This window comes from Ranitomeya variabilis, chromosome 8, assembly GCF_051348905.1.
Source record: "Ranitomeya variabilis isolate aRanVar5 chromosome 8, aRanVar5.hap1, whole genome shotgun sequence".
NCBI classification, from domain to species: domain Eukaryota; kingdom Metazoa; phylum Chordata; class Amphibia; order Anura; family Dendrobatidae; genus Ranitomeya; species Ranitomeya variabilis.
The window spans coordinates 7857171-7875075 of record NC_135239.1 but is presented as its reverse complement, the minus strand read 5'-3'; the positions used below and the strand labels follow the sequence as shown (position 1 = coordinate 7875075).

General features: G+C 48.5%; 1 protein-coding gene across 18 annotated transcripts in view; it reads right to left on the bottom strand.

Annotated features, from left to right (window-relative positions):
- Positions 1 to 16946, bottom strand: part of TTLL7 (tubulin tyrosine ligase like 7) — a 203459-nt gene extending 186513 nt beyond the window's left edge. For 4 of the 18 annotated variants that reach the window (XM_077277936.1, XM_077277950.1, XM_077277952.1 and 1 more), the window contains exons 1-3: positions 16635 to 16946; positions 5536 to 5619; positions 5338 to 5418 (exon numbers count right to left, since the gene is read on the bottom strand). The gene's annotated coding sequence lies outside the window, so the exon portion shown is untranslated. Of the gene's footprint in view, positions 1 to 3525; positions 3710 to 4768; positions 4836 to 5337; positions 5419 to 5535; positions 5631 to 16634 lie in introns of those variants that run through there. The other 14 variants (XM_077277944.1, XM_077277951.1, XM_077277949.1 and 11 more) reach the window with 11 other exon arrangements.
- Between the last annotated feature and the right edge of the window lie 959 nt (positions 16947 to 17905).

The window sequence follows — 17905 nt, the reverse complement described above, 5'->3', positions numbered from 1 at the left end:
TGAATACACAGCGATATATACCCCTGCAGATACAGCCGTGGTGAATACACAGCGATATATACCCCTGCAGATACTGCCGTGGTGAATACACAGTTATATATACCCCTGCAGATACTGCTGTGGTGAATACACAGCGATATCTAACCCCGCAGATACTGCTGTGGTGAATACACAGCGATATATACCCCTGCAGATACTGCCGTGGTGAATACACAGTTATATATACCCCTGCAGATACTGCTGTGGTGAATACACAGCGATATCTAACCCCGCAGATACTGCTGTGGTGAATACACAGCGATATATAATCCCGCAGATACTGCCGTGGTGAATACACAGCGATATATACCCCTGCAGATACTGCTGTGGTGAATACACAGTGATATATAATCCCGCAGATACTGCCGTGGTGAATACACAGCGATATATAACCCTGCAGATACTGCCGTGGTGAATACAGAGCGATATATAACCCTGCAGATACTGCCGTGGTGAATACACAGCGATATATACCCCTGCAGATACTGCTGTGGTGAATACACAGCGATATATAATCCTGCAGATACTGCCGTGGTGAATACACAGCGATATATAACCCTGCAGATACTGCTGTGGTGAATACACAGCGATATATACCCCTGCAGATACTGCTGTGGTGAATACACAGCGATATATAACCCTGCAGATACTGCCGTGGTGAATACACAGTGATATATAACCCCGCAGATACTGCCGTGGTGAATACACAGCGATATATAACCCCGCAGATACTGCCGTGGTGAATACACAGTGATATATAATCCCGCAGATACTGCCGTGGTGAATACACAGCGATATATAACCCTGCAGATACTGCCGTGGTGAATACACAGTGATATATAACCCTGCAGATACTGCCGTGGTGAATACACAGTGATATATACCCCTGCAGATACTGCCGTGGTGAATACACAGCGATATATAACCCCGCAGATACTGCCGTGGTGAATACACAGTGATATATAATCCCGCAGATACTGCCGTGGTGAATACACAGCGATATATAACCCTGCAGATACTGCCGTGGTGAATACACAGTGATATATAACCCTGCAGATACTGCCGTGGTGAATACACAGTGATATATAATCCTGCAGATACTGCCGTGGTGAATACAGAGCGATATATAACCCCGCAGATACTGCCGTGGTGAATACACAGTGATATATAATCCCGCAGATACTGCCGTGGTGAATACACAGCGATATATAACCCTGCAGATACTGCCGTGGTGAATACACAGCGATATATAACCCTGCAGATACTGCCGTGGTGAATACACAGCGATATATAACCCTGCAGATACTGCCGTGGTGAATACACAGCGATATATACCCCTGCAGATACTGCTGTGGTGAATACACAGCGATATATAACCCCGCAGATACTGCCGTGGTGAATACACAGCGATATATAACCCCGCAGATACTGCCGTGGTGAATACACAGTGATATATAATCCCGCAGATACTGCCGTGGTGAATACACAGCGATATATAACCCTGCAGATACTGCCGTGGTGAATACACAGCGATATATAACCCTGCAGATACTGCCGTGGTGAATACACAGCGATATATAACCCTGCAGATACTGCCGTGGTGAATACACAGCGATATATACCCCTGCAGATACTGCTGTGGTGAATACACAGCGATATATAACCCTGCAGATACTGCCGTGGTGAATACACAGCGATATATAACCCTGCAGATACTGCCGTGGTGAATACACAGTGATATATAATCCTGCAGATACTGCCGTGGTGAATACACAGCGATATATAACCCTGCAGATACTGCCGTGGTGAATACACAGCGATATATACCCCTGCAGATACTGCTGTGGTGAATACACAGCGATATATAACCCTGCAGATACTGCCGTGGTGAATACACAGCGATATATAACCCCGCAGATACTGCTGTGGTGAATACACAGCGATATATAATCCTGCAGATACTGCCGTGGTGAATACACAGCGATATATACCCCTGCAGATACTGCTGTGGTGAATACACAGCGATATATAACCCTGCAGATACAGCCGTGGTGAATACACAGCGATATATAACCCTGCAGATACTGCAGCAGCAGGAGCAGCGACTTCTGCAAACCCAATTCAGATAATTGCACCGGCAACAAATCAGCAGGGAGCAAATTCACCGTATCCATGTAATGTGAAGGATGTGACGAGCCGGAATGATCATGTCCACCTACACCAATGCAATGGCCGTCACTACCCAGAATCCCTCGCACGCTCGTTTCCTTTGCTCATAGGATTATGTTCGGGACAAGCTGTAACCATAGCAGCAAATTTGCACTAAACAGATGAAAACTCTAATCTAATCATGTGCACCATAACAGCAGCCGTGCGGCATGAGGAGGGCAATGTGGCCGCTGCACCCAAAAAACACTGGATATTGGTCCGTCGCCCGCACTCCTGACGACGTTGGATTATTGTTACATTTTTTTTTACCCAATAGAGAAACATTAGATTTGTTGTATTTCTGCAACTTAAAAGTGACACCATGAACAATAGCAAGGGGCGCGCGCGGGTCGGTCCGGCAAGGGGCGCGCGCGGGTCGGTCCGGCAAGGGGCGCGCGCGGGTCGGTCCGGCAAGGGGCGCGCGCGGGTCGGTCCGGCAAGGGGCGCGCGCGGGTCGGTCCGGCAAGGGGCGCGCGCGGGTCGGTCCGGCAAGGGGCGCGCGCGGGTCGGTCCGGCAAGGGGCGCGCGCGGGTCGGTCCGGCAAGGGGCGCGCGCGGGTCGGTCCGGCAAGGGGCGCGCGCGGGTCGGTCCGGCAAGGGGCGCGCGCGGGTCGGTCCGGCAAGGGGCGCGCGCGGGTCGGTCCGGCAAGGGGCGCGCGCGGGTCGGTCCGGCGGGGGAGAGATCCAATGAATCCACAATGGGGAATAATATACTTTGTGGACAGACCTCCATTCTGGCTCATAGAGGGTTATCCTGGGGACCCCCATCTTTGAGGTCATACACAGGTATAAAGTCATATTCACGACATTACCGCTTTTTCGGACTTCTCCCTCATCCTATAGGACCGCGTCTCCTGCACTGTTCTTTCCATCCACAGCGGCCCCCCATCACCAGAAGGTGCAGCCCCATTCAAGTGAACAGGTGCGTCTGTTCACAGGGAGACCGAGGCCTCGCAGCAGGGGAAGAGGGGGCTGCAGTGTCACACCAGCACAGTGTCCCCTTCAGTTTTAGGATGGGTGGGGGGCAGAGGACAGACCCCCGACCTGAACACAAGATGACAGCCGATCCTCGTGAATAAACATTACACAAATCCCCTTTATGGGATGACTACTCGCCTTCAGGTCCGGTGTCCGCCGCTGACCCCCGCTGCTCTCAGGATCGGTGGGGTCCCTGTTGTCAGAATTGTGACCCCTTCCGTGAAGTCTCCCTAACTTTACTGATGAGGAAAACTACAGACACCAGCGACACGAAGAGACAAGAAACCACCGCAAACCTCACCGGGAGCAGAGAAGTCACCTCCTGACGTGTGTGCACAACAAATACAGTTGTTAATACAGGAGCTGAGCGTTTGTTACATTGTAACGGCCGGGATATGCAGAAACAACGTCTCCTGACAACTGCAACAATGGAGAGGAAGCAAAATGACTCATGACGACCAGGCTTAAAGGGAAATGGCACGGGATGGATGATGAATGTCTGACCGCTGGGGGGGCCACCGATCACTAGAATGGACACCCAAAGTAACGGTGATGGGCGAGCACGAGTGGTGCCATCTATGGGGCTGACGGAGAGAACGGCGCCCATCAGCCTCATATACACAGAGTCGGGCCATGCTGGACGGCTGGCGGGCAGAGGACAGATGATATTCCCATTATTCTCCCATTAAGATCCCACCATTGGGACTCCTGCCTCAGGACAGGTGGTCTCCTACCCACGTTTTCCCCCAGAGGGGGCCGCACCCTACCACAGACTGAATAGAAAGGAAGACGCACAGCACAAGCCCCTCTGTACTCAGCCTGCAGCTGGGGCCACAAGGACTAGCGGCAGAGATAGGACCCCGACCCACCAGGACTAGCGGCAGAGATAGGACCCCGACCCACCAGGACTAGCGACAGAGATAGGACCCCGACCCACCAGGACTAGCGGCAGAGATAGGACCCCGACACACCAGGACTAGCGGCAGAGATAGGACCCCGACCTACCAGGACTAGCGGCAGAGATAGGACCCCGACCCACCAGGACTAGCGGCAGAGATAGGACCCCGACCGACCCACCAGGACCAGCGGCAGAGATAGGACCCCGACCCACCAGGACTAGCGGCAGAGATAGGACCCCGACCCACCAGGACTAGCGGCAGAGATAGGACCCCGACCCACCAGGACTAGCGGCAGAGATAGGACCCCGACCCACCAGGACTAGCGGCAGAGATAGGACCCCGACCCACCAGGACTAGCGGCAGAGATAGGGCCCCGACCCACCAGGACTAGCGGCAGAGATAGGACCCCGACCCACCAGGACTAAATAAATAATGTCTTAGCAGGAATATCGCTTTAAGCTCTCCGCCATTCACACAGGGCTAAGATTCAGATCACGGCGCCCTCCTTGTATCCAAACGCCCACCGATGGCAGAGTGGTCCCCAACACCGAGGGCACAAGTTGCTAACCCCTAACCTCAGCACTACTATAGACGAGCCTGTATCACTCACACCCCAGGGAAACGCCGCTCACACCCAGAGCTTACTGGAAGAAGCTGCAGGAACACGATGGCACCGGATCGTCTGATTCCCGTCATCTCGGCTGCTCCTCATCTGTACAGAACAGCAACCGACAGTGAATCACCGCGAGTAATGGTCCCCGATGGACTACTAATTCCAACCAGCATCTGATGGGAGCGACTAAGAGATGAAGACTCGAGCCCCCAGGATACTCGTCCTGAGCTCCAACGTCCATGATCTATGTATTAAGGGGTCTTAAAGGGGTTGTCCACAAAGATACCGGGCAGCTTCTCTAACCTCTGACCAGCAGCCACATGTGGGGGCACATCTACAGTACCTCGCCATTGCAAGGAGCCGTCCATGTAAGTCACTGAAGTGGCAGATCCTCCAGATCAGCCCTCCGTCCTAGCACATAAAGGGGTCCCAAATGTTGTCCATAGACCCTAATGAGGTTTATACCCAGGAGTAATCACCACCCTTCAAAGTGGACACAGCTGGCCACCAGGTGATGACTCACGTCCGGGTATTATTATCAGTGGCAATGGATGAATGACTCCGGCCTAGCTGCCCTGGCTAATGGGAGTGTAAACTATACCTGCACTCATCAGATTGCCATGCTGTTGCTCTGTCCTTCCTCCATGCTTTATACTGCAGCTCTGCTTGCTCACACTGCCTGCTGTTTATAAACACAAACAGAATTATAAACTACAAGAAAAAATAAAGCACAAATGTGTAAAATGTAGTACCAGCTACAAAGGCCACAATAACATCAATGTGGCCAGGAGGTCGTCACCTGGAGGAAGCAGTCAGGGAAAACCAGAATCGGAGAGGAGCGACTTATCATCCAGGAGACTGTCAGCAAGTATGCGGGTGCCACCTGTAAAATATCTATATATTGTGAATATGACATGTGTAATAGCAGGGCATGTTCATGCTGTGAATGTGGGAAAATTAAGCCACAGCCTCCAGGTGTATAGAAGGGTCATCACCAGACAATGGGCCACGACCAGAGACATATCCCCAGGTATATAGAAGGGTCACCACCAGACAATGGGCCACGACCAGAGACATATCCCCAGGTATATAGAAGGGTCACAACCAGACAATGGGCCACGACCAGTGACATAGCCCCAGGTATATAGAAGGGTCACCACTGTACAATGGGCCACGACCAGAGACATATCTCCAGGTATATAGAAGGGTCATCACCAGACAATGGGCCACGACCAGAGACATATCCCCAGGTATATAGAAGGGTCACCAATGTACAATGGGCCACGACCAGAGACATATCCCCAGGTATATAGAAGGGTCACCACTGTACAATGGGCCACGACCAGAGACATATCCACAGGTGTATAGAAGTGTCACCAATGTACAATGGGCCACGACCAGAGACATATCCCCAGGTATATAGAAGGGTCACCAATGTACAATGGGCCACGACCATTGACATATCCCCAGGTATATAGAAGGGTCACCACCAGACAATGGGCCACGACCATTGACATATCCCCAGGTATATAGAAGGGTCACAACTGTACAATGGGCCACAACCAGAGACATATCCCCAGGTATATAGAAGGGTCACCAATGTAGAATGGGCCACGACCAGAGACATATCCCCAGGTATATAGAAGGGTCACCAATGTACAATGGGCCACAACCAGAAACATATCCCCAGGTATATAGAAGGGTCACCACTGTACAATGGGCCACGACCAGAGACATATCCCCAGGTATATAGAAGGGTCACCAATGTACAATGGGCCACGACCAGAGACAAATCCCCAGGTATATAGAAGGGTCACCAATGTACAATGGGCCACGACCAGAGACATATCCCCAGGTATATAGAAGGGTCACCACCAGACAATGGGCCACAACCAGAGACATATCCCCAGGTATATAGAAGGGTCACCAATGTACAATGGGCCAGGACCAGAGACATATCCCCAGGTATATAGAAGGGTCACCACTGTACAATGGGCCAGGACCAGAGACATATCCCCAGGTATATAGAAGGGTCATCACAAGACAATGGGCCACGACCAGAGACATATCTCCAGGTATATAGAAGGGTCACCACCAGACAATGGGCCACGACCAGAGACATATCCCCAGGTATATAGAAGGGTCACCACCAGACAATGGGCCACGACCAGAGACATATCCCCAGGTATATAGAAGGGTCATCGCCAGACAATGGGCCACGACCAGAGACATATCCCCAGGTATATAGAAGGGTCACCACTGTACAATGGGCCACGACCAGTGACATATCCCCAGGTATATAGAAGGGTCATCACCAGACAATGGGCCACGACCAGAGACATATCCCCAGGTATATAGAAGGGTCACCACCAGACAATGGGCCACGACCAGAGACATATCTCCAGGTATATAGAAGGGTCATCGCCAGACAATGGGCCACGACCAGAGACATATCCCCAGGTATATAGAAGGGTCACCGCCAGACAATGGGCCACGACCAGAGACATATCCCCAGGTATATAGAAGGGTCACCACCAGACAATGGGCCACGACCAGAGACATATCTCCAGGTATATAGAAGGGTCATCACCAGACAATGGGCCACGACCAGAGACATATCTCCAGGTATATAGAAGGGTCACCACCAGACAATGGGCCACGACCAGAGACATAACCCCAGGTATATAGAAGGGTCATCGCCAGACAATGGGCCACGACCAGAGACATATCTCCAGGTATATAGAAGGGTCATCACCAGACAATGGGCCACGACCAGAGACATATCCCCAGGTATATAGAAGGGTCACCACCAGACAATGGGCCACGACCAGAGACATATCCCCAGGTATATAGAAGGGTCACCACCAGACAATGGGCCACGACCAGTGACATATCCCCAGGTATATAGAAGGGTCACCACTGTACAATGGGCCACAACCAGAGACATATCCCCAGGTATATAGAAGGGTCACCACTGTACAATGGGCCACGACCAGAGACATATCCCCAGGTATATAGAAGGGTCACCACCAGACAATGGGCCACGACCAGTGACATATCCCCAGGTATATAGAAGGGTCACCAATGTACAATGGGCCACAACCAGAGACATATCCCCAGGTATATAGAAGGGTCACCACTGTACAATGGGCCACGACCAGAGACATATCCCCAGGTATATAGAAGGGTCACCAATGTACAATGGGCCACGACCATTGACATATCCCCAGGTATATAGAAGGGTCACCACCAGACAATGGGCCACGACCATTGACATATCCCCAGGTATATAGAAGGGTCACCACTGTACAATGGGCCACAACCAGAGACATATCCCCAGGTATATAGAAGGGTCACCAATGTACAATGGGCCACGACCAGAGACATATCCCCAGGTATATAGAAGGGTCACTAACGTACAATGGGCCACAACCAGAGACATATCCCCAGGTATATAGAAGGGTCACCACTGTACAATGGGCCACGACCAGAGACATATCCACAGGTGTATAGAAGGGTCACCAATGTACAATGGGCCACGACCAGAGACATATCCCCAGGTATATAGAAGGGTCACCAATGTACAATGGGCCACGACCAGTGACATATCCCCAGGTATATAGAAGGGTCACCACCAGACAATGGGCCACGACCAGAGACATATCCCCAGGTATATAGAAGAGTCACCAATGTACAATGGGCAACAACCAGAGACATATCCCCAGGTATATAGAAGGGTCACCACTGTACAATGGGCCACGACCAGAGACATATCCCCAGGTATATAGAAGGGTCACCACCAGACAATGGGCCACGACCATTGACATATCCCCAGGTATATAGAAGGGTCACCACCAGACAATGGGCCACGACCATTGACATATCCCCAGGTATATAGAAGGGTCACCAATGTACAATGGGCCACAACCAGAGACATATCCCCAGGTATATAGAAGGGTCACCACTGTACAATGGGCCACGACCATTGACATATCCCCAGGTATATAGAAGGGTCACCACTGTACAATGGGCCACGACCAGAGACATATCCCCAGGTATATAGAAGGGTCACCAATGTACAATGGGCCACGACCAGAGACATATCCACAGGTGTATAGAAGGGTCACCAATGTACAATGGGCCACGACCAGAGACATATCCCCAGGTATATAGAAGGGTCACCAATGTACAATGGGCCACGACCAGTGACATATCCCCAGGTATATAGAAGGGTCACCACCAGACAATGGGCCACGACCAGAGACATATCCCCAGGTATATAGAAGGGTCACCACCAGACAATGGGCCACAACCAGAGACATATCCCCAGGTATATAGAAGGGTCACCAATGTACAATGGGCCAGGACCAGAGACATATCCCCAGGTATATAAAAGGGTCACCACTGTACAATGGGCCAGGACCAGAGACATATCCCCAGGTATATAGAAGGGTCACCACCAGACAATGGGCCACAACCAGAGACATATCCCCAGGTATATAGAAGGGTCACCACTGTACAATGGGCCACGACCAGAGACATATCCACAGGTGTATAGAAGGGTCACCAATGTACAATGGGCCACGACCAGAGACATATCCCCAGGTATATAGAAGGGTCACCACCAGACAATGGGCCACAACCAGAGACATATCCCCAGGTATATAGAAGGGTCACCACTGTACAATGGGCCACGACCAGAGACATATCCACAGGTGTATAGAAGGGTCACCAATGTACAATGGGCCACGACCAGAGACATATCCCCAGGTATATAGAAGGGTCACCAATGTACAATGGGCCACGCCCAGAGACATATCCCCAGGTATATAGAAGGGTCACCAATGTACAATGGGCCACGACCATTGACATATCCCCAGGTATATAGAAGGGTCACCACCAGACAATGGGCCACGACCAGAGACATATCCCCAGGTATATAGAAGGGTCACCAATGTACAATGGGCCACAACCAGAGACATATCCCCAGGTATATAGAAGGGTCACCAATGTACAATGGGCCGCGACCAGAGACATATCCCCAGGTATATAGAAGGGTCACCAATGTACAATGGGCCACGACCAGAGACATATCCCCAGGTATATAGAAGGGTCACCACTGTACAATGGGCCACGACCAGAGACATATCCCCAGGTATATAGAAGGGTCACCACTGTACAATGGGCCACGACCAGAGACATATCCCCAGGTATATAGAAGGGTCACCAATGTACAATGGGCCACGACCAGAGACATATCCCCAGGTATATAGAAGGGTCACCACTGTACAATGGGCCACGACCAGAGACATATCCCCAGGTATATAGAAGGGTCACCACCAGACAATGGGCCACGACCAGAGACATATCCCCAGGTATATAGAAGGGTCACCACTGTACAATGGGCCACGACCAGAGACATATCCCCAGGTATATAGAAGGGTCACCAATGTACAATGGGCCACGACCAGAGACATATCCCCAGGTGTATAGAAGGGTCACCACTGTACAATGGGCCACGACCAGAGACATATCCCCAGGTATATAGAAGGGTCACCACTGTAAAATATATACAGCCCCGCACACAGTATATACAGCCCTGCACAGTGTATACAGTATATACAGCCCTGCACACAGTATATACAGCCCTGCACACAGTATATACAGCCCTGCACACAGTATATACAGTATATACAGCCCTGCACACAGTGTATACAGTATATACAGCCCTGCACACAGTATATACAGTATATACAGCCCTGCACACAGTGTATACAGTATATACAGCCCTGCACACAGTGTATACAGTATATACAGCCCTGCAGACAGTATATACAGTATATACAGCCCTGCACAGTGTATACAGTATATACAGCCCTGCACACAGTGTATACAGTATATACAGCCCTGCACACAGTATATAAGGTATATACAGCCCTGCACACAGTATATACAGCCCTGCACACAGTGTATACAGTATATACAGCCCTGCACACAGTATATACAGTATATACAGCCCTGCACACAGTATATACAGCCCTGCACACAGTGTATACAGTATATACAGCCCTGCACACAGTATATACAGTATATATAGACCTGCACATAGTGTATACAGTATATACAGCCCTGCACACAGTGTATACAGTATATACAGCCCTGCACACAGTGTATACAGTATATACAGCCCTGTACACAGTATATACAGTATATACAGCCCTGTACACAGTATATACAGTATATACAGCCCTGCACACAGTATACACAGTATATACAGCCCTGCACACAGTATATACAGTATATACAGCCCTGCACATAGTGTATACAGTATATACAGCCCTGCACACAGTGTATACAGTATATACAGCCCTGCACACAGTGTATACAGTATATACAGCCCTGCACACAGTATATACAGCCCTGCACACAGTGTATACAGTATATACAGCCCTGCACACAGTGTATACAGTATATACAGCCCTGCACACAGTATATACAGTATATACAGCCCTGCACACAGTATATACAGTATATACAGCCCTGCACACAGTATATACAGTATATACAGCCCTGCACACAGTATATACAGTATATACAGCCCTGCACACAGTATATACAGCCCTGCACACAGTATATACAGTATATACAGCCCTGCACACAGTATATAGAGCCCTGCACACAGTATATACAGTATATAGAGCCCTGCACACAGTGTATACAGTATATAAAGCCCTGCACACAGTATATACAGTATATAGAGCCCTGCACACAGTATATACAGCCCTGCACACAGTGTACAGTATATAAAGCCCTGCACACAGTATATACAGTATATACAGCCCTGCACACAGTATATACAGCCCTGCACACAGTATATACAGCCCTGCACACAGTATATACAGTATATACAGCCCTGCACACAGTATATACAGCCCTGCACACAGTATATACAGTATATACAGCCCTGCACACAGTGTACACAGTATATACAGCCCTGCACACAGTGTATACAGTATATACAGCCCTGCACACAGTGTATACAGTATATACAGCCCTGCACATAGTGTATACAGTATATACAGCCCTGCACACAGTATACACAGTATATACAGCCCTGCACAGAGTGTATACAGTATATACAGCCCTGCACACAGTATATACAGTATATAGAGCCCTGCACACAGTGTATACAGTATATACAGCCCTGCACACAGTGTATACAGTATATACAGCCCTGCACACAGTATATACAGTATATAGAGCCCTGCACACAGTGTATACAGTATATACAGCCCTGCACACAGTATATACAGCATATACAGCCCTGCACACAGTATATACAGCCCTGCACACAGTATATACAGTATATACAGCCCTGCACACAGTATATACAGTATATACAGCCCTGCACACAGTGTATACAGTATATACAGCCCTGCACACAGTATATACAGTATATACAGCCCTGCACACAGTATATACAGCCCTGCACACAGTGTACACAGTATATACAGCCCTGCACACAGTGTATACAGTATATACAGCCCTGCACACAGTGTATACAGTATATACAGCCCTGCACACAGTGTATACAGTATATACAGCCCTGCACACAGTGTATACAGTATATACAGCCCTGCACACAGTATATACAGCCCTGCACACAGTGTACACAGTATATACAGCCCTGCACACAGTGTATACAGTATATACAGCCCTGCACACAGTGTATACAGTATATACAGCCCTGCACATAGTGTATACAGTATATACAGCCCTGCACACAGTATACACAGTATATACAGCCCTGCACAGAGTGTATACAGTATATACAGCCCTGCACACAGTATATACAGTATATAGAGCCCTGCACACAGTATATACAGTATATACAGCCCTGCACACAGTATATACAGTATATACAGCCCTGCACACAGTATATACAGCCCTGCACACAGTGTATACAGTATATACAGCCCTGCACACAGTGTATACAGTATATACAGCCCTGCACACAGTATACACAGTATATACAGCCCTGCACACAGTATATACAGTATATACAGCCCTGCACACAGTGTATACAGTATATACAGCCCTGCACACAGTGTATACAGTATATACAGCCCTGCACACAGTGTATACAGTATATACAGCCCTGCACACAGTATATACAGTATATAGAGCCCTGCACACAGTGTATACAGTATATACAGCCCTGCACACAGTATATACAGTATATACAGCCCTGCACACAGTATATACAGCCCTGCACACAGTATATACAGTATATACAGCCCTGCACACAGTATATACAGTATATACAGCCCTGCACACAGTGTATACAGTATATACAGCCCTGCACACAGTATATACAGTATATACAGCCCTGCACACAGTGTATACAGTATATACAGCCCTGCACACAGTGTATACAGTATATACAGCCCTGCACACAGTATATACAGTATATACAGCCCTGCACACAGTGTATACAGTATATACAGCCCTGCACACAGTATATACAGTATATACAGCCCTGCACACAGTATATACAGTATATACAGCCCTGCACACAGTGTATACAGTATATACAGCCCTGCACACAGTATATACAGCCCTGCACACAGTGTATACAGCCCTGCACACAGTATATACAGTATATACAGCATATACAGCCCTGCACACAGTGTATACAGTATATACAGCCCTGCACACAGTGTATACAGTATATACAGCCCTGCACACAGTATATACAGTATATACAGCCCTGCACACAGTATATACAGTATATACAGCCCTGCACACAGTGTATACAGTATATACAGCCCTGCACACAGTGTATACAGTATATACAGCCCTGCACACAGTATACACAGTATATACAGTCCTGCACACAGTATATACAGTATATACAGCCCTGCACACAGTGTATACAGTATATACAGCCCTGCACACAGTGTATACAGTATATACAGCCCTGCACACAGTGTACACAGTATATACAGCCCTGCACAGAGTGTATACAGTATATACAGCCCTGCACACAGTGTATACAGCCCTGCACACAGTATATACAGTATATACAGCCCTGCACACAGTATACACAGTATATACAGCCCTGCACAGAGTGTATACAGTATATACAGCCCTGCACACAGTATATACAGTATATACAGCCCTGCACACAGTATATACAGCCCTGCACACAGTGTATACAGCCCTGCACACAGTATATACAGTATATACAGCCCTGCACACAGTGTATACAGTATATACAGCCCTGCACACAGTGTATACAGTATATACAGCCCTGCACAGAGTGTATACAGTATATACAGCCCTGCACACAGTGTATACAGCCCTGCACACAGTATATACAGTATATACAGCCCTGCACACAGTATATACAGCCCTGCACACAGTGTATACAGCCCTGCACACAGTATATACAGTATATACAGCCCTGCACACAGTGTATACAGTATATACAGCCCTGCACACAGTATATACAGCCCTGCACACAGTGTATACAGCCCTGCACACAGTATATACAGTATATACAGCCCTGCACACAGTATACACAGTATATACAGCCCTGCACAGAGTGTATACAGTATATACAGCCCTGCACACAGTGTATACAGTATATACAGCCCTGCACACAGTATATACAGCCCTGCACACAGTATATACAGTATATACAGCCCTGCACAGAGTGTATACAGTATATACAGCCCTGCACACAGTATATACAGTGTATACAGCCCTGCACACAGTGTATACAGTATATACAGCCCTGCACACAGTATATAAGGTATATACAGCCCTGCACACAGTATATACAGCCCTGCACACAGTGTATACAGTATATACAGCCCTGCACACAGTATATACAGCCCTGCACACAGTATATACAGTATATACAGCCCTGCACACAGTGTATACACTATATACAGCCCTGCACACAGTATATAAGGTATATACAGCCCTGCACACAGTATATACAGCCCTGCACACAGTGTATACAGTATATACAGCCCTGCACACAGTATATACAGTATATACAGCCCTGCACACAGTATATACAGCCCTGCACACAGTGTATACAGTATATAAAGCCCTGCACACAGTATATACAGTATATATAGACCTGCACATAGTGTATACAGTATATACAGCCCTGCACACAGTGTACACAGTATATACAGCCCTGCACATAGTGTATACAGTATATACAGCCCTGCACACAGTGTATACAGCCCTGCACACAGTATATACAGTATATACAGCCCTGCACACAGTGTACACAGTATATACAGCCCTGCACACAGTGTATACAGTATATACAGCCCTGCACACAGTATATACAGCCCTGCACACAGTGTATACAGTGTATACAGCCCTGCACACAGTATACACAGTATATACAGCCCTGCACACAGTGTATACAGCCCTGCACACAGTATATACAGTATATACAGCCCTGCACACAGTGTACACAGTATATACAGCCCTGCACACAGTGTATACAGTATATACAGCCCTGCACACAGTGTACACAGTATATACAGCCCTGCACAGAGTGTATACAGTATATACAGCCCTGCACACAGTGTATACAGCCCTGCACACAGTATATACAGTATATACAGCCCTGCACACAGTATACACAGTATATACAGCCCTGCACACAGTGTATACAGCCCTGCACACAGTATACACAGTATATACAGCCCTGCACACAGTATATACAGTATATACAGCCCTGCACACAGTATATACAGTATATACAGCCCTGCACACAGTATATACAGTATATACAGCCCTGCACACAGTGTATACAGCCCTGCACACAGTATACACAGTATATACAGCCCTGCACACAGTATATACAGTATATACAGCCCTGCACACAGTATATACAGTATATACAGCCCTGCACACAGTATATACAGTATATACAGCCCTGCACACAGTATATACAGTATATACAGCCCTGCACACAGTATATACAGCCCTGCACACAGTGTATACAGCCCTGCACACAGTATATACAGTATATACAGCATATACAGCCCTGCACACAGTATACACAGTATATACAGCCCTGCACACAGTATATACAGTATATACAGCCCTGCACACAGTATATACAGTATATACAGCCCTGCACACAGTATATACAGTATATACAGCCCTGCACACAGTATATACAGTATATACAGCCCTGCACACAGTATATACAGCCCTGCACACAGTGTATACAGCCCTGCACACAGTATACACAGTATATACAGCCCTGCACACAGTATATACAGTATATACAGCCCTGCACACAGTGTATACAGTATATACAGCCCTGCACACAGTATATACAGTATATACAGCCCTGCACATAGTATATACAGTATATAGAGCCCTGCACACAGTGTATACAGCCCTGCACACAGTATATACAGTATATACAGCCCTGCACACAGTGTACACAGTATATACAGCCCTGCACAGAGTGTATACAGTATATACAGCCCTGCACACAGTGTATACAGCCCTGCACACAGTATATACAGTATATACAGCCCTGCACACAGTGTATACAGCCCTGCACACAGTATATACAGTCCTGCACACAGTATATACAGTATATACAGCCCTGCACACAGTGTATACAGCCCTGCACACAGTATATACAGTCCTGCACACAGTGTATACAGTATATACAGCCCTGCACACAGTATACACAGTATATACAGCCCTGCACACAGTATATACAGGCAGGAGATGCTCCTCGTCCCTCCAGCTGCGGACCGGCTCAGGATGCGGCGGCTGCTCCTCCCCGGGTGATGCTGCGGATTCCTGCCGCCTCTGCCCTCTCCTCGGCCGCTCAGGACTCACCAGCTGTGGGGACGGTGGGGATGAGGGGAGATGCCGGGGGTCGCTGTCCGTCCTGCGGGGTCTCCCTCTGCCCCTTCAGCTCCGGACACTGGAGGTTACTGCAAAGCGAGACCGCACCACTGCTGCCTCCCGCGGGGGGGAACGAGCCTGGGCCGGGATGACACTGACATCCCCGGAGAACACCCCGGTTATTGTACTGTGAGAGCGGCACTATGAATATTAATGGCCATGTTCTGGGATCCAGTCAGGGTGGTAGCGATGTGTAGAAGAAGACACCCCTAGTCTTGAGTGACAGGTGGTAGAGTCTGTGAGTCAGGGCTTGGAACGCAAACACGGAGCCTAGCAACAGAGACAGAGGAGGGGGAGCGTGTGTGACGTCACTGCCCAGGTGTCACCTCACCTGTATATAATGTATAGTGGGGTAATGTCACCTGTGTGACGTCACTGCCCAGGTGTCACCTCACATGTATATAATGTATAGTGGGGTAATGTCACCTCACCTGTATATACAGTGTATGGTGGGGTAATGTCACCTCACCTGTATATAGTATATGGTGGGGTAATGTCACCTGTGTGACGTCACTGCCCAGGTGTCACCTCACATGTATATAGTGTATGGTGGGGTAATGTCACCTCACCTGTATATACAGTGTATGGTGGGGTAATGTCACCTCACCTGTATATACAGTGTATGGTGGGGTAATGTCACCTCACCTGTATATACAGTGTATGGTGGGGTAATGTCACCTCACCTGTATATACAGTGTATGGTGGGGTAATGTCACCTCACCTGTATATACAGTGTATGGTGGGGTAATGTCACCTGTGTGACGTCACTGCCCAGGTGTCACCTCACCTGTATATAGTGTATGGTGGGGTAATGTCACCTCACCTGTATATACAGTGTATGGTGGGGTAATGTCACCTCACCTGTATATAGTGTATGGTGGGGTAATGTCACCTGTGTGACGTCACTGCCCAGGTGTCACCTCACCTGTATATAGTGTATGGTGGGGTAATGTCACCTGTGTGACGTCACTGCCCAGGTGTCACCTCACCTGTATATATAATGTATGGGGAGTAATGTCACCTCACCTGTGTGTATAGTGTAAGGAGGGGAATGGGTCACCTGTGTGACGTCACTGCACAGGTGTCACCTCACCTGTGTATATAGTGTATAGTGGGGTAATGTCACCTCACCTGTATATACAGTGTAAGGTGGGATGATGTCACCTCACCTGTGTGTATAGTGCATATAGGGGTAATGTCAC